The sequence below is a fragment of the Brachyistius frenatus genome, unplaced genomic scaffold (genome assembly GCF_029030835.1).
Source record: "Brachyistius frenatus isolate BFR_SWC_R1_liver_20210118 unplaced genomic scaffold, ASM2903083v1 Contig_239, whole genome shotgun sequence".
In the NCBI taxonomy this organism is placed as follows: domain Eukaryota; kingdom Metazoa; phylum Chordata; class Actinopteri; family Embiotocidae; genus Brachyistius; species Brachyistius frenatus.
Window position 1 is genome coordinate 458,701 of NW_027210838.1, and position 18,406 is coordinate 477,106.

Sequence of the window (18,406 nt, forward strand, 5' to 3'; positions counted from 1 at the left end):
ACAAATCTTATGTATTCTGAATCCGAGTTGCATGCTTTAAGAATAAAAAATATGCATATAAATCACTTTAAACTGGTGCTGGGAAACGATTTCCAGCTAAGAGATCAATATTAAACAAAGTATTAAAATGGTCTCGAGACGGAGGATAAAGCTTTAAAATTCAGGTTAATCTTGCAACAATTATGTTTTTGACGGTAAAATCCTGAAAAATATTTTATTAATCATCTTTAGGAGCATAAAACTGCAACGAAATATGTGTCATAATTTTATGCCAACGTAAACTTAAATTCACCTTCAAATATTCAGCAAAAACGAAACAAAATTGTCTTTCCGTTGTTTAGATTGTAAACAACAACAGTAGCTCAGTCAGATCCCCAAACAGCAGCTTGTGATTTGCAAAGTAACGTTTGTTACACGAGTGCTGATGTCATATTGTTCGGCAGTGTAAAGGTATGACGCAAGGTATGACGTAAGGTATGACTTAAGGTATGACTTAAGGTATGACGTAAGAACGTCAACAGGTGGAATATTGCCACTGCGTCGCGCGCTACCTGGCTAGCCTCTTTGCTAATTGATTCTTACTGAGCAAACTTGTTCATGTAAAATGTTTAGCGGCTGTTTGGCAAAACTATTATACCAACCGAATAGCTTCATAAGATCTGGAGGAATGAAGATTTTGTTGTTGTTGTTGTTTTTTTTTTTGTACTCACTCAGAGTCTCTTTTTTGTTTTCTTCTCTGTGGGAAAAGCCGTTTCCACCTGGAAGCAGGTCGGTGGTGTTTGCAGGCACGTTGCGGTTTTTCTGCAAGTCTTTAAGTCCGCACCTTGTAGTTCCTGTTTTATTTTGAAATGATCACATGTTTTTGTCGTTTGTGTTTCTTTACTTCCTGGCCTCGTGCAGCGCAGTCTTCAGAGCTCTGTCATAAGCCACACTGACTTTATATAGCCTGCACATCTCCACTTCCTCCGACTGTACAGGAGGGAGTTTTTTTGTGTGTGTGTTTGTTAACGTGTCAAACGTCCGAGTAAAATAATAAAAATAAAAAATAGAAGAAAATATAATTTAAAAAAAATTCAAAGTTCATCAGTTCATGCAATTAGGGTTTACATATATTGAGAGTGCTTTACGGCTTTGGGGTTTGTAGAGTGTTGAATAGTTTGTATATGTTTTAACAATTCATTTATAAAAAATGTTCTGGTACAAAGTTTGCTATTGTAAATATCCAAAATTGCTGAAATAATAAAAAAAGATTTATTGTTTTTGTCCTGATCTGCTGACATCATAAAAATAAAGAATGGCACATATTTGTACAGTATTAAAATGAACAGACACAGAAAGAAAAATGCTTACACCACTCTGACCATCTGAGCTAACTGGCCTTGTTTAGTTGAGTTTTTATGCCATTTTTATTCAAGAAGTAGCTTGTGCAAGATAACTAAAAATGGCCCCCTGATGTTGAACACCAAAATTGTGGTTTCAATCCTGAGTAGAACACACTGAACTCCTGGAATCGAATGAGTACTCCAGTAAGACTACCCTTCACCATATCAACCACGAAGAGAGTCGAACACTCAAACTTCTGATCGGAAGTCAAACGCCTTGTTCGTTAGGCCACGTGGTCACATGCTTTATGGGCATGTTGTGACCAAGACCTCGACAAATAATCAGCAGTGTAGTCATCAAATACATTGAAAATATCAATCAAGATTGTTGAGAAAAAACTGGCGTCTACTTTGGATAGTAGATATACGTGTTTTCAAGGGGGTCTGCAGTGATATTAAATATCTTCCTGTAATATGTAATGTATGCAAAACTTTTTCAATTTCTCCAAATGTTTCAACTTCACTAAAAGTTGAATCACCATCAACAGGCCGAGGTGGAATTTGAACCATTAATAGCAACCTTGGTGAAGTAGAATATTTTACCTGTTGAGTTAACCAGACTGTCGGCTAAGTCACTGGAAGCTCTAAGTGAACTCCGTGAAACCCTTTCTCCTGCTGCGCCTCATTCTCCACCGCCGAAGATAGTCCAGTGGTCTACAACGCCGACGCCCTGCTGGAAGCTACCTCATGAAGACACGGGTTCGAGCCCCGCCGAGGTAACACACAAGGTTCACGGTTTACCCGCCGAGGTACCACCCAAAGTTCACGGTTTACCCGCCGAGGTAACACACAAGGTTTACCCGCCGAGGTACCACCCAAAGTTCACGGTTTACCCGCCGAGGTAACACACAAGGTTTACCCGCCGAGGTACCACACAAAGTTCACGGTTTACCCGCCGAGGTAACACACAAGGTTTACCCGCCGAGGTACCACACAAGGTTCACGGTTTACCCGCTGAGGTAACACACAAGGTTCACGGTTTACCCGCCGCGGTATCACACAAGGTTCACGGAGGGCGAGACCTCCTAAGGCGAATCCCTGTAAGGGTAAGCCACATGGTTTTGGGTTTGTACATGCAGTCATACTAATACCAAACCAAAGGTCAACAACAATACAAAACAAAAAGAAGTCCAACAGACTTTTTTTTTCATTGTGCACTGGTTAGAGCAGTTGTCTCACAGTGAGAAGTAACTTGAGACATGCAAGTTCAGAAAAAAGTCATACTCCAAAAAGTGATTTAAAAAAAGTCATCTAAAATATTCAAAGTAAGTTGTCCAAAATATAATAAAAAAAAAAATAAAAAAAAATAGACCACACTCAACTCTTGGAATAAAATTAGTACTCCAACCAGGTAAGTAAGACAACCTTTAGCCATACCAACCACAAAGGGACTCAAACCCTCAATCTTCCGATCCAAAGTCAGACACCTTATCCATTAGGCCACGTGGTCATATTATTTTGTAGTGTAGCAGCAGGTGTAGTCATCAAATACATAAAAAATATCAGTCAAGATTGTTGAGAAAAAACTGCTTTGGTTTCTTGCCAGTATGGGGATTGAACCCATGACCCTGGGTTATTAGGATAACTCTCTGACCATCTGAGCTAACCGGCCATCTTATTTAAAGTTTCTACAACATTTTTATGGCAGAAGTAGCCTGTATCTGAAACCTAAAATTGACACATTGGGGAGGGTTTAATCAAAGGAAGTTCCAGTTCATTTTCAGCACAGTGTGAGATGTACTCACACCTTCACCTTGTATTTGGACCAGCAAAGCATCAAGTGCTCCTTCCATTCTTATCCTGCAATAAATCCTTTTGTACATCAACCACGAAGGGATTTGAACCCTCAATCTTCTGATCCGAAGTCAGACGCCTTATCCATTAGGCCACGTGGTCATATGCTGTTGCAACATGTTGTGACCAAAGCCCGTACAAATAATCAGCAGGTGACGTCATCAAATAAATTAAAAATATCAATCAAGATTGTTGAGAAAAAACTAGTTTGGTTTGTTGGAATTTGGCCAGTATGGGGACTGAACCCATGACCTTGGCATTATTAGCACCAAGCTCTGACCATCTGAGCTAACCGGCCTTCATATCTAATGTTTCTACAACATTTTAATGAAAGATGTGTCTGAAATCTAAAATTGGCACATCAGGGAGGACTTAATTAAATGAATTTCCAATATATTTTCAGCACACAGTATGGGATGTACTCACACCCTCACCTTACCTGCCCTTCTGAGCTAACTGGCCTTTATTTGGACATTTTTATTCCAGAAGTAGTTTGTGCAAGGTACCTAAAATAGGGTTTACACAAACACAGCTCTAGCTCTAGCTAATGGGGCAATATTTTGAAGACCTTTTGGAGATGATGGTCGGCATGTTTTTTTTCAAGGAACCAGCGAGGAAATCTCTGTTTGAAGATCACCGCATGGATCTGAGCAGTCGGCCGAACAGGACTTTGAGCTGAAGTGTTATGTGTTGAGGAAGCGGTGATGTGACAGCTGAAAGCCGTAAAGAGACATTTTAAAAGTCTGTGAGCGACAGTCTAATGTTGAACACCAAAAGCTGATCCTCAAGCTCCGGAGGTGACAGCACAGGGAATTTGAAAACGTATGTAAAGAGCATTCAAATTATAAAATAAAAAAAATCTCTCTGGATGAACATTTTGTTTGGCAAAACATTTTTATTTTGTAGGTTGCAGAGGTGACAAATTTTCTGTGATGTGACACGGAAGATGTTTTTTGCTGGACCGGGACATCGAAGAAAGGGTCACTGCTTTGAATCCAACAAATAGCTTCTCGCCGGAGAACTCCTACATGGATAATAATACAAAACCTGCTCCCTACGAGGTATCTTATTCGAAAGAGTTTGCACTGCACCTCGTCTTCATTTATGTTTTGAAGGACTTTTCGATGGCTGTAGTCGTGTTCCTACTATTCTCACTGTGACATTTAATCTCACACAGCACTACGCAGATTTACTCGCAAAACTCTAGACACTTGGAGCAACGCTTTTTTTTCTCCTCCTTGTGTTGTTTAATGGCAGTTGACAAACAGTTTTTATGCGCATTACCGCCACCTTCTGACGGAAGTGACGCATTACAACCACGTGCCGGTAAAAACTAGCCCGGTTGCGTCGATTGTTGCTGGTAACTCATCCCGTATTTGCCTTTGCACAGCCACGCTGAAGGCCGGACCAATCAGCAACCAGTGTCGGTGTTTAATCGCGTTCGTCCCGCCCCTCCTTCACCGCGATTGGACGGCTGGTGAGAGTGACGAGCGCAACTCTCGGTGAACTTTCGATGAACTCTCGATGATCGGAAAACAAAGGATAAGCATCTCGTCACGCTGCTGTAACGTAAACATTACGCTGTGCTCGGGGGAGAAAAACACTTCGGTGGACTAGTAGCAGCGGTGGCAGAGTGACCGCCAGCTTCAGCGCAAAGCTGATTGGTTAAAATAAACCCAAGGTCTACACCGAGTAGAATGGAATGTCTGCGAGCGATTATCTGTGGAGAGCGACCAGACCCACAGTCACGCACCAGGCGAGGTAAAAACAGGGGAAATGAGGAAGAACAATAGCCACATATACTAATCGAATTTGTATATTATAATACCGAAGACCATTCGAATATATTTGAAAATCGTGTCCCATCCCTACCCTTTAAACGCATTAAGTTGAAAAAACACACGAGAGAAAAAACGGCGTTTGTTTTCCAGCAAATAGAGCTGCAGGGAAAAGAGGGGAAATTAAAAAAAAACACACAACACAATCCTCCTTAATTCCAATACAGGAAGTGTTTTGCTCATGCTGTCAACAGTCTTCAGCTCTGACTCAGAGCCGACTGGAATCCATCCAGTGTGAGTGAGTTGCACATGACTGACCCTCAAATAGAACATGACAGCCATAAAGACCTCCCTTGCATCCTTGCATGAGCTCTGTTCTGGTGCCGTTGTGTGCGGGTGGGTTCGCGGTGGGGGTGAGCGGCTAGGGGGGATCATATTTATCCAGTTGTGATGATTTGATTTGTTATTCTGAAGTGACAGTTTTAACATTTATGTCTGTTTTAGGGGCCCAGAAATGTCAGAACGGAGAATGAAATATCAAACAGGGCCTGACTTTACTGCAAGTTTTTTTTTCATCCGACTGTAAAGACAGACAAGCCCCCCCCCCTCTTGCACAAAATTCACTTTCATACCAAAGTATGGCTGATTTTAAAGACTCGGCACTATCAAAGAAAAACTTTCAAAAGGGACCAAATGTCTCGCTGTGACATTTCAAGAGGGCGATTACACCTGGTAAAACAGTTTTAAAGCCTTGAAGGACCATTGAGCATCAAACGATTCTGGGCCAGGAGTTCATTTTTCCATGCTTAAGGGAAATATAACGGATGGTTTATAAGAGAAAATAATAAAAAAAAAACACCTCGTCCTTCCCATGCTTTGGCTGGGAAGCCCCGTCCCACTTTGAATAGGAAGATGACGGCTTTGAGTGACCTTGACGTGCTTTGGTTTGCCTCATCACAAGAGCTGCAGTTCCGTCCAAATCAAGCGCTGCCACGCCTGAGCAGGAGAGAGAACGAGACCTCCGGGAAATACACACACACACACACACACACACACACACACACACACACACACACACACACACACACACACACACACACACACACACACACACACACACAACATCTCCCAGCCCGGTCACGCCTTCCTCACTTCAACAGCGTGACATTAAGATGACAGCAGCACCGAGAGGAGACGAGAAAACATGGGGAAAGAGAGGCCTGGTGATTAGCACAAGTCTCACAGCCCCACCTTGTGTTCAGAGGCAGGAAGTGACACACAAACACACAAACAGACGCACACACATTTATCAAGCTGGATACAGGGAAAGAGAGAAATTCTATCAACACAGAGCCGGAGAAAAGATTTAAAATGCCGACAACAGCGAGTCCTTATTTATGAGGTAGTAAAGCAGAATCTCGTACACACATATAAACACACATAAACAGACACATAAACAGACACATAAACACACAAATAAAAACATAAACACACACAGACTCCGGAACAGATGTTTATTATTGAATTAAACTGATCTGAACCTAAATGAGGTTGGAGAGTGCAGTAATAGTTATTCTACCGTCACACTTGTTGCATCCTTCCTGCAGCTGAGAGCCGTTTTATACACAAATAATTTCATATTTAGCCAAAGTCACGTGACTCTAGGAATGACAATTTCTGTCCAAAACGGAAATATGTAGTGTAACTCAAATCTTTTCCTTCAGAGGTCCATGTTCCCCCAAAGGATGAAGTCTCAACAAAATTATAGTAAATACCGTAAAATGTCATCTATATTATCTGCAGATTGAATTTAGCTGTTATAAATGGCGTACTTGTGTACTTACACTCATTATTTTGAGTGCATTAAGTGTGTCATGTGCAGAAACAATGTTCAGATGTCCATTTTTCCCCAAAGGATGAAATCTCAGAAACAATTTGTAGGAATTACTTTCAAATGTCATGTACATTATTTGCAGATTGAATTTTTAATCACTTGATTTCTTAACGTTTCATTCTGTCATGATTAGGTCTTCAATCTAATTTGTCTAATACTTTGGTTTACACTTACAGAAATGTATACATGGCCTCACAGAGGCTTTTGTTTTTTCTGCCGCCTGCTCCTGAAGCGGATCGTATCCTCGCATAATTTTTTTTTTTTGTAAACGTGCACCATTGAACAAGCGAACCGTCGTTATTTTTTCGCGTCGTAGCCTGGAAACCCGACTGAATGATCTCACGGTGAATCAGCGGAAACGAGCGCGAGCTACAACGAATCCCGCTGCTGGCACGAAAAACATCGCGGCCGGCCAACTGACGTGGAACAGATTTGACTTGTTTTACACGTGGCGAGTTTACGTATAGAGCGGAGTAGAGTTGTAGTACGTTCGGTGTTTACAGTCATAATTCTCGGAGTGACAATATAAAGAAAAAAAACCTCCTCAGGGGGATTCACAACATTTTTGACAACATTTCTCCCCACTGCTGCTCTCAAAATGAGTCATCTTGGCAACACGTAGATTCGCTGGCTTATCAACAATTACATGCTTATTGTTTTGTTACCGTTGGCTTCGTTTCAGCACGTTAACTGCAGATTATTACAGATGGGTTTCATTCTCTCTCTGCTTCTCCTCCAACCCCCCACCCAACCCCCCATCCCTCCTTTTTTTTTTCCTCGCACTGATGCAACATCTGTGTCAAATCTAAAGAATACAATCAAACCCCACTTAAGCACACTTAACATTTATCCATCCAATCTGCAGGTCCAATATGACAGGGGATCTCGCAGTTTATTACTGCAGGATTGGAGCAGGGGTGACCGGAGGAGGAGGAGGGAGAACGAGGGGAACATGGAGGGCCAGGTTCTGGATTGTTCTAGGGGTTAAACCTTATCCGCGGGATTTCCATCACAAAGGCGTCCTCAGCAGTGAGCAGACGTGACCTTGGTGCCTGCCAGGGACAAACTGAGGAAGTGAGTTCGCTGAAGCGTCCCCCCCATTCACGTGTCGGCTCTAATAGGTCGCTGTCGATCACCGCCGAGTGCTCGACACCCCTCCCCCCTCGCCACACCTCCTCCTCCTCCTTTTACACCAGCCAGAGTCCCTTTATTATGCTGATCTAATGACTGTGGAGGGTAGATCCAAAAAGACCTTCGTTAGAATGAGGGTGGCGTGTGACGCATCCGGGACAGATCTGAACTGACACTGGGTCCCGGACCTGACAATTTGGGTGAGCAGCTGTATATAGTAGCAGAAACTCTTTTTTTTTTTTTTTTTTTTAATATTTGCAAATGATTAATTCATGTATTGTTATGTCTTTATCACCCCATTGAAATATAAAAAGTAAGTACCTACAACTGCCTATATGTGATGTGAGGAAAAACATGTTGTTTGCTGTGTTTTACCTGATTTTTAGGTTAGAAACATGAAGTTGGTCAGAAAATGTATTGTTTTCTGGTATTTTCCAGTTTCTGAAAAGTGTCTCTTTAAAGTCAAATCAAAGAAACGTGGGAATAAAAGATACAATAAAGCCTAATGGGCTGCCTCACCAACACAGCTCACATCAAGGCTGCAGGCCCCCCAGGACCCCGTATTCATTGTGAGTCAGTTGGTTTATCAAAAAAGCACCATTATATTCCATGAACCAACTGACCATTAAATTATCAGCACAAATGATACATCTCTGTGATGAAGGCTTCTACATTCTTTGCATTTTGCAAATTACCCCAAACCAATTATGTTTTGTTCAAATTACCACCACCAGGTGCCCAGAGAAAATATTTACTCCGGGGCCCCATTGTGGGTTAATCCAGCCGTGTTCATAGGTCACGTAAAATGAGATGTTCTTTGGTAGAAAAGTCCCAATTTAGCAGGCAGGATGTCCATAATGCTGTTTCTATGAGCGTTATTCACTTCCCTCAGGCACCACTTGAGTGAATAAATTTGTTGTTCTGCAGAATCGAGAGCTCCTCTGAGACAAACAGACGAATGAAAAGAAGTTACACTCCAAACTCCTTTAAAGTACAAGAGACTCCAGCATTTCCTCAGGACTTTCTTGGTGTCTAAACACCGACACACTCGTTCTCCAGGCAGTTAGGATGGCTTGTTGTTGTTTACTTGTAAATTAAGTGATGAAGGAATTTGATTTCGCTTTAATTTTACTCTCATTTTAATTCACTTTGAGTGGTGTCCTTGATTTATGTGTGGTTATCTGCCACTGGTAACCACTCAAGTTGTAGTTTACGTGTATATCTGTCCAAAGACATAGATATTGAACTCACAGTGACTTTTGATCTTCAAAATCTAAACAGTTCATTACTGGGCCAAAGTCAACATTTGAGACAAGTTTGAAAAAAGTTCCCTCCAGGCATTTCTGATGAATTGCGTTCACAGGCATGGGTTAATGTGAGGTGACAGTGACATTGACCTTTGACCTTTAAACACCAAAATCCTATGAGGTCGGCACTAAGTGAATGCTTCTGCCAAATTTGAACAAATTCCCTCAAGGCGTTCTTGATATATTTCAGGATGGACTTCAAATGTGAAGTCACATGGACTGTGAACTTTGACCTTTGACCACCAAACTCTAGTCAGCTCATCCTTGAGGCCAAGTGAGCGATTGTGCCACATTTGAAGAAATTCCATCCGGGCGTTCCTGAGATATCATGTTCACGTGAATGTGGCCATTTTGGATTGCAGTAACCTTGACCTTTGACCATTGCAACACAAAATCTAATCAGTTCATCCTTGGTATCAAGTGAAGGTTTTTACCAGGTTTGACCCAATTTCCTCAAAGTAACTTTGAGATATTGTGTTAACGAGATACAGATGGACAGACAACCTGAAAACATCATGCATGCATAATGCAAAGGTTCGTGTCAACCCTCACTAACGAGCCCATTTTAGGTAACAGGGAACTTCTGAAATTATAAATGGAGTAAAAACTTAACAAAACAAATCTGGTTAGCTCAGATGGTTAGAGCGCACTTCTAATAACACCAAGGTCATGGGTTCTATCCCCATACTGGCCAGAATCCAGCAAAATACTACCACTTCTTTTTAACAAGAGATTTAAAATGTTATTTATCTTTCCACTGCCAATAGTTTGTATGTGGTGAACTGCAAGATAAATGAAAAAGAGAGTGTTGTATGGGACCATGTGGCCAAATGGATAAGGGCTCTAATTTCAGATCAGAAGATTGAGGGTTCGAGTCCCTTCGTGGTTGATGTAACAACATGGAGGGGGCATATGATGTCCTGCTGATTTCCTTCCATGTCATGAAACCTCACAAATAGTGAGCTACAATTAAACATGAAAGTATTTTACTTACTTATTTTAGGTTTGAAACACAGGCTACTTCTTGAATAAAAATGGCGTAAGATCTCAATAATACAAGGCCAGTTAGCTCAGATGGTTAGAGTATGGTGCTAAGGTCATGGGTTCAATCCCCATACTGGCCAGAATACAACACTTTTTTTTTCTTAACAAAAAATGTTGAGATTTAATGTTATTTATCTTTCCAGTGCCAATAGTTTGTATGTGGTGAACTCCAAGATAACTGAAAAAGAGCAAGTTGTGTGTGACCATGTGGCCTAATGGATAAGGCCTCTAACTTAGGATCAGAAGATTGAGGGTTCGAGTCCCTTCGTGGTTAATGTAACTACCTGGAGGGCGAACATGATGCCCTGCCGGTTTCCTTCAAAGACATGAAAACTAGCAAATATTGAGCAAAAAATAATGAAGGAAGTCTCTAACTTACTTATTTTAGGTTTCAAACACTGGCTATTTCTTGAATAAAAACGGCGTAAGATCTCAATGATGCAAGGCCGGTTAGCTCAGATGGTTAGAGCATGGTGCTAATAACGCCAAGGTAGTGGTTTCTATCCCCATACTGGCCAGAATACAGCAAAATACAACACTTTTTTTTTTAACAAAAAATGTTGAGATTTAAAATGTTATTTATCTTTCCACTGCCAATAGTTTGTATGTGGTGAACTGCAAGATAACTGAAAAAGAGCAACTTGTGTGTGACCATGTGGCCTAATGGATAAGGGCTCAAACTTAGGATCAGAAGATTGAGGTTTCGAGTCCCTTTGTGGTTAATGTAACAACCTGGAGGGCGAATATGATGCCCTGCTGGTTTCCTTCAGAGACATGAAAACTGGCAAATAATGAGCAACAAATAATGAAGGAAGTCTTTAACTTACTTATTTTAGGTTTGAAACACAGGCTATTTCTAGAATAAAAATGGCGTAAGATCTCAATGATGCAAGGCCGGTTAGCTCAGATGGTTAGAGCATGGTGCTAATAACGCCAAGGTCATGGGTTCAATCCCCATACTGGCCAGAATACAGCACTTTTTTTTTTTTTAACAAAAATGTTGAGATTTAAAATGTTATTTATCTTTCCACTGCCAATAGTTTGTATGTGGTGAACTGCAAGATAACTGAAAAAGAGCAAGTTGTGTGTGACCATGTGGCCTAATGGATAAGGGCTCAAACTTAGGATCAGAAGATTGAGGTTTCGAGTCCCTTCGTGGTTAATGTAACAACCTGGAGGGCGAATATGATGCCCTGCTGGTTTCCTTCAGAGACATGAAAACTGGCAAATAATGAGCAACAAATAATGAAGGAAGTCTTTAACTTACTTATTTTAGGTTTGAAACACAGGCTATTTCTAGAATAAAAATGGCGTAAGATCTCAATGATGCAAGGCCGGTTAGCTCAGATGGTTAGAGCATGGTGCTAATAACGCCAAGGTCATGGGTTCAATCCCCATACTGGCCAGAATATAGCACTTTTTTTTTTTTTTTAACAAAAATGTTGAGATTTAAAATGTTATTTATCTTTCCACTGCCAATAGTTTGTATGTGGTGAACTGCAAGATAACTGAAAAAGAGCAAGTTGTGCGTGACCATGTGGCCTAATGGATAAGGCCTGTAACTTAGGATCAGAAGGTTGAGGGTTTGAGTCCCTTAGTAATTAATGTAACAACATGGAGGGGAACATGATGCCCTGCTGGTTTCCTTCAGAGACATGAAAACTGGCAAATATTGAGCTACAAATAATGAAGGAAGTCTTTAACTTACTTATTTTAGGTTTGAAACACAGGCTATTTCTAGAATAAAAATGGCGTAAGATCTCAATGATGCAAGGCCGGTTAGCTCAGATGGTTAGAGCATGGTGCTAATAACGCCAAGGTCATGGGTTCAATCCCCATACTGGCCAGAATACAGCACTATTTTTTTTTTAACAAAAATGTTGAGATTTAAAATGTTATTTATCTTTCCACTGCCAATAGTTTGTATGTGGTGAACTGCAAGATAACTGAAAAAGAGCAAGTTGTGTGTGACCATGTGGCCTAATGGATAAGGCCTGTAACTTAGGATCAGAAGGTTGAGGGTTTGAGTCCCTTAGTAATTAATGTAACAACATGGAGGGGAACATGATGCCCTGCTGGTTTCCTTCAGAGACATGAAAACTGGCAAATATTGAGCTACAAATAATGAAGGAAGTCTTTAACTTACTTATTTTAGGTTTGAAACACAGGCTATTTCTAGAATAAAAATGGCGTAAGATCTCAATGATGCAAGGCCGGTTAGCTCAGATGGTTAGAGCATGGTGCTAATAACGCCAAGGTCATGGGTTCAATCCCCATACTGGCCAGAATACAACACTTTTTTTTTTAACAAAAAATGTTGAGATTTAAAATGTTATTTATCTTTCCACTGCCAATAGTTTGTATGTGGTGAACTGCAAGATAACTGAAAAAGAGCAAGTTGTGTGTGACCATGTGGCCTAATGGATAAGGGCTCAAACTTAGGATCAGAAGATTGAGGTTTCGAGTCCCTTCGTGGTTAATGTAACAACCTGGAGGGCGAATATGATGCCCTGCTGGTTTCCTTCAGAGACATGAAAACTGGCAAATAATGAGCAACAAATAATGAATGAAGTCTTTAACTTACTTATTTTAGGTTTGAAACACAGGCTATTTCTAGAATAAAAATGGCGTAAGATCTCAATGATGCAAGGCCGGTTAGCTCAGATGGTTAGAGCATGGTGCTAATAACGCCAAGGTCATGGGTTCAATCCCCATACTGGCCAGAATACAGCACTTTTTTTTTTTTTTTTAACAAAAATGTTGAGATTTAAAATGTTATTTATCTTTCCACTGCCAATAGTTTGTATGTGGTGAACTGCAAGATAACTGAAAAAGAGCAAGTTGTGTGTGACCATGTGGCCTAATGGATAAGGCCTGTAACTTAGGATCAGAAGGTTGAGGGTTCGAGTCCCTTAGTAATTAATGTAACAACATGGAGGGGAACATGATGCCCTGCTGGTTTCCTTCAGAGACATGAAAACTGGCAAATATTGAGCTACAAATAATGAAGGAAGTCTTTAACTTACTTATTTTAGGTTTGAAACACAGGCTATTTCTAGAATAAAAATGGCGTAAGATCTCAATGATGCAAGGCCGTTTAGCTCAGATGGTTAGAGCATGATGCTAATAACGCCAAGGTCATGGGTTCAATCCCCATACTGGCCAGAATACAGCACTATTTTTTTTTTAACAAAAATGTTGAGATTTAAAATGTTATTTATCTTTCCACTGCCAATAGTTTGTATGTGGTGAACTGCAAGATAACTGAAAAAGAGCAAGTTGTGCGTGACCATGTGGCCGAATGGACTTTTTTTTGTTGTTGACATTTTTACTTTTATTCATTCCTCCACTGCTGATGTTTTGTATGCATTGCATTCCAAGATGACTGAATAATAACAATCAGATTTTTCTATTCAAAATCAAAATCATAACTTTGACCTGATGTGGAATACAGATCTTTTTTGCAAACGTCAAAAATTATTTGTTGTTTAGACACACCCTTTACAGCCTCACATACTGTACACTGATGTAAAACCTGTTCAGCACACCTTAAGATCACGTGTCGAATTCCCAGCCAATAAATTTCACTTGGAAAATAAAACCTCGTCTGCACAATAAATGTCCACGGAAACAAAATATGAATCGCGTGCAACCTCAGACGGAGCTTTTATGGCCTTTATTGATTCTCGAATAATCATCCCACAGACATGTGAGACTCTGTGAAGCACATTGGATAATCACGATTTATTACTTTGCTTTATTTGAGTAAATTATGCCAAAATATGCACGACTATAATTAACTGACATTTCACTAAGGAGGCGTAACTTTCACATGAAGTGCTGGTTTGGAGCCAGTTATCGAACTGCAGTGTTTGGTCCTCAAAGTTTACGACCGAGCTCGGCCTCAGGCACTACTGCAGATATCAGAGATGAGCTGAGGGGCTATCAATCCAAACAATAAAGACTTTAGAGCATAGAAACATTATATTTATCCGTTTTATGTACGGTCATCAAAGGTCAAAGGTTAAGGTCGCTGTCACCTTACGTTTGTTCCATTTGTCTGTCCCTTCTTCTTGTGAATGCAATATCTCGGGACCGCCTTGTGGGAATTTCTCAAAATTTGGTACAACCATTCACTTGGAGTCAAGGATGAACTTGATAGGTTTTTATTGCCAAAGGTCAAAGGTCAATGTGGTTTTACATCTGCGCCATTCATCTGTCCCGTTGTTAGGAATGTGGTATTTCAGGGAACGTCTGGAGACAATTTAGTGAAATTTGGCACAGAAATTAATTTGGACTCAACGATGAACTGATTAGATTTTGGGTAGACAAAGGTCAAAGGTCACTGTGATCTTGCGAAACAGACTCAATGGTCACAACTCAAAAACACTCATTCTAATTTTGACTAAATTTCACAGAAAATGTCAAACAGGATAAAATTAAGATGTGATGACATTTTACATCCTCAAAGGTCATAGGTCAACTTCACTGTGACATCATAATCTTCTAACACCTTTCTGGCCAGTATTCGACATCAAAACTGAGGAACAGAAGGTGAGATTATGACAATCAATCAGTCAATCAATCAAAATTTTATTACAGACTCAGGTTCCAGATAAAAGACAAAACTTCACATAGAATAAAAAGGATAAATCAAAAACTGATCGAGATCAATCAATACAATGTGTTCTCCCGGTTTCCTTTTTCTGTCTTATAACCTGAACTACAAAAATATAACACATGACAGATGACTTTAACATTCCCGTGCCGCAGCACAAAGAGGACTTGATTTGAATTGGCAGTCAGGTGGTTGCAGTTACCTGATTTAAGCTGTTTTGTATTAGACATAATGAAGGCCTTTAAATGTGAGCCACCACTCGCAAGGGCCTCCGCTGAGGACTTTTCACATGTGACACGGTAACAATTACATGTAAATCAGGCCGGTAGGAATGTAAAAAAAAAAGGCTGGAAACAAGCGTACTGGAAGAGATCAAATGAAACTTTAAAGATCGCTGTGGGGGAGTTTGCAGCAGCATCTGAAGCTCTAAGATAAATACAGGACAACAACATGAAAGAATACGTTTACCAGATCAGATGAATAACTGAAGCACATGTGCAGATGTTTACTCTTCTGCACATTTATAGTAAGGTTTATTAATGTGCACTGCCCCTGTAAATAAACCAGAGATTATGCTTATGGTTAAATATTAACAAAGTAAACACATTACTCCCTCAGCTTGGCAGCTAAAGCACTGTAATAAACATTTGGCCACATATGGCTCAAAAAAAAAAAAAAAGGTAACACCATCAGGTAGCTGTGCAAAGCTGTGATTTTATTCATGATAATGAATACGTCTTGTAATCCCTTTCTGAGGAGCGTAATTATTACACATCATTATACAGTAAGTTTATGGCTGTTTAAATGCAGCAATTGACAAGAGTAATGCTCCACTCTAAGTTTCTTTTTTTTTTTTTTTTTACTTGATCATTCGGCAGATTTCTAACCTGAAGCAGTACCGGCTCTGGTGCTGGAGATAGAAGAAGTGTTTTAGTACTCCGTGGGTGCTCGGCTGAGTGGATGGCAGAGTTTGCAGTTTTTTTGTTTTTTTTTGCAGCGAGCGAGACTCCACTCACTTTAAATATCCTATGAAAGTGCTGCGGCAGCGCAATCGCTGTTTAAACTGAGAGAATCGCTGAACAAAGTGCTTAATTCATGCATTGACTTTTCCACCGCAGTTAAAACATCACACGGCTATCTTCTTGGTTCGTGGATGTTTCGGCTCAGCAGCCCCTTCCTCTGTTCGGTCGATTGAAAGAAAGAGAGCCTCGGGTCGCGTCCACATTTGTTTCTCCCAAACAGACAGTGCATGACTGTGTTGCCGGTGCTGCGTTGGTATTGATGGGAAACATAGATTATTGCAGAGTGCAGTGAAACTATCACAAACCGCTCGGTCAAGACGCAGAGTTGGTGTGATAATCAAACTTTAGGTGAAGGCCTCGTGAGTGACTCCCCCTCTCTGTTTCCGGCTCAGTATGAGAGTCTCTGCTGCATTTATGTCCTCTGACCTCTGTGCGTCTCACTCAGGGGCGGAGCTCCACCTCTAAAAGAAATAGATGCTGAAATGGATTGACAGCGTCGTGCCTATTCATTACCCCGCTTTTGTGGAGGCACCTTTAAACTTGTCCAGAGGTTTTCAGCGTCTGAATAAGCATATATCGCTTTTCTCAAATTGATTTGACAGCTGGATTTTTTTTCTTCTTTTTTTTCCCCTCTCTTCAGTTCATGTTTATCAGCCACAAACAGCCAGTAAATGTCACATTTGCTTTAGCCTTAAACTGCCCAGTAGATCATTCGTGGGTCTCTGGGAACAGTGCGTGTAACAAAATAATTGCAAGCTCAAATATCCACTTAGTAGCTCTTCAGATCTTCCATTTCACACTCTCCTTTACCCACTTTCATGTTTTTGAAAGCTCCATAGGAGGGCTAGTAACCGGATCTATAAGCTTAAATTATATTTGTTCAACTTCAATACTGGTTGTTTTCCCCTTAACTCACTTTTTCACTTTAAAGCAACTGCAAAGAATTTTAATGCAGCCCGTCTTTAGTTGATGATTGAAGGATGCTAACGACACCGATATTTACATTTCTTTCGACCGCTAGCAGTCGTAGTTATTTGGACAAGAGAAACAAACGAAGTGTGAGGTGAAGGACTATAAAGAGTGACTTTGTAGTTTGTGAGAGAAGTTGATGCTTTTTGATTGTGACTCCTGAGGTTTTTTTTGGAGGGGGAGCAGCCCCTAGTGGTCGTCAGTGGTATTGTTTTTATTTTATTTTACTTATGCACTGGCTTCACATACAGACTCAGAGACTATGACTATTTTCAAATACAGTCCAAATTCCTGTTTAAAACCCAAAATTCAACATTGACTTAACTAATGTATTTTACGTACATAACATAATAAACATATAATGTGGCAACTTTGCAGCAAACACGGTTATTTTAACTCGAATCATGATTTCTTTTTTCCTAAACCTAATCAGGTAGTTGTTGTGCCTAAACCAAACGTATCGTTACCGTGACAACGAAGGTAATGCACGCCTGTTGCTGGTGCTCTATAGCACCGATTCTGCCGGCGAGGTCCGTTAAAACTCTCATACATTATGTGGTGTTTTGGGGTCGGTGGAAATCGACCTATTGCGTCGCTTCAGTATGAGGGTGTTGTCCAATCAGCATTTGTGCTTTCACTGGAATACAACATGCAGCCAAAAGTTCTCCTTACAGCAGTTTTGATTTTGTATGTTGTGACATTTTCACTCTATATATATCAGATATTTAAAATACACTGCTTTAAAATACACAGTTTTGTCTTAACATGCCAGTTTCATGTAAAAACCACACACTTGATATTCTCCAAGCTTTTTTTTTTTTTTTTTTACAGTAAGCCCCGAGCTAATTTAATGAAACACCTCTCAGTTCTGAAAATCAGCATAATTTGGAAGAAGTCACCATCCACCGCCATCGCAGGCTTATAGTAGCACGTGTGTTTATATTTAACGTGGAAAAAAAAAAAAAAACTCCTTCCATGTAGTTTTATGATGTGGAATTACACTGTCATCGCTTGTTGTAACGTCACAGAGCCGTGCATTGTGCAGGTACTCCCGCGAGCAAAGCCGGCAAACTTGCGTACCTCATGGAAAGTGTGCATAAAAGGGAATAAAAAAATAAAATAAAATTTAACCGCAGAGCCCTTGAGCGCTTGGACAAGTACTACTACCCCCCCGTGCATGTGTCTTTGAGTGCACGAACGAACCAGGGCCCTCGAGGGCAGCTTTCAGCCAAGTGACCCCTTCTCAATGTCAAGGCAATACCTCATTCTGACTGGAACGGGTTTGCACTAAATAAATGATGTCATAGGTTTAAAAAGTTCAAGAAAGAGGATGTTTAAAATGTATATAATCATGATGAAGTAACTAAGAGGACCCCTCCCTCTGTTTGCGGCATTTCAACCGGGCCTCTTCCTGCACGAGCAGTAAAGGAGAGTCTTTAAGGTCATGCGATGGGGCCTCCACCAAGG

The 18,406-nt window shown here is 40.5% G+C and overlaps 9 non-coding genes across 9 annotated transcripts; 7 read left to right on the forward strand and 2 right to left on the reverse strand.

The window, feature by feature from the left end:
• Positions 1-3,205: 3,205 nt before the first annotated feature.
• Positions 3,206-3,278, reverse strand: trnar-ucg (transfer RNA arginine (anticodon UCG)). Its single transcript has one exon. It is a non-coding gene; the product is annotated as a tRNA-Arg (tRNA).
• A 122-nt stretch (positions 3,279-3,400) lies between these two features.
• trnai-aau (transfer RNA isoleucine (anticodon AAU)) lies at positions 3,401-3,474 on the reverse strand. The gene has a single exon. It is a non-coding gene; the product is annotated as a tRNA-Ile (tRNA).
• Positions 3,475-10,774: 7,300 nt separating this feature from the next.
• On the forward strand, positions 10,775-10,848 carry trnai-aau (transfer RNA isoleucine (anticodon AAU)). Its single transcript has one exon. It is a non-coding gene; the product is annotated as a tRNA-Ile (tRNA).
• Positions 10,849-11,222: 374 nt separating this feature from the next.
• Positions 11,223-11,296, forward strand: trnai-aau (transfer RNA isoleucine (anticodon AAU)). The gene has a single exon. It is a non-coding gene; the product is annotated as a tRNA-Ile (tRNA).
• A 366-nt stretch (positions 11,297-11,662) lies between these two features.
• trnai-aau (transfer RNA isoleucine (anticodon AAU)) lies at positions 11,663-11,736 on the forward strand. The gene has a single exon. It is a non-coding gene; the product is annotated as a tRNA-Ile (tRNA).
• A 367-nt stretch (positions 11,737-12,103) lies between these two features.
• On the forward strand, positions 12,104-12,177 carry trnai-aau (transfer RNA isoleucine (anticodon AAU)). Its single transcript has one exon. It is a non-coding gene; the product is annotated as a tRNA-Ile (tRNA).
• Positions 12,178-12,541: 364 nt separating this feature from the next.
• Positions 12,542-12,615, forward strand: trnai-aau (transfer RNA isoleucine (anticodon AAU)). The gene has a single exon. It is a non-coding gene; the product is annotated as a tRNA-Ile (tRNA).
• A 364-nt stretch (positions 12,616-12,979) lies between these two features.
• On the forward strand, positions 12,980-13,053 carry trnai-aau (transfer RNA isoleucine (anticodon AAU)). The gene has a single exon. It is a non-coding gene; the product is annotated as a tRNA-Ile (tRNA).
• A 368-nt stretch (positions 13,054-13,421) lies between these two features.
• Positions 13,422-13,495, forward strand: trnai-aau (transfer RNA isoleucine (anticodon AAU)). Its single transcript has one exon. It is a non-coding gene; the product is annotated as a tRNA-Ile (tRNA).
• Positions 13,496-18,406: the final 4,911 nt, after the last annotated feature.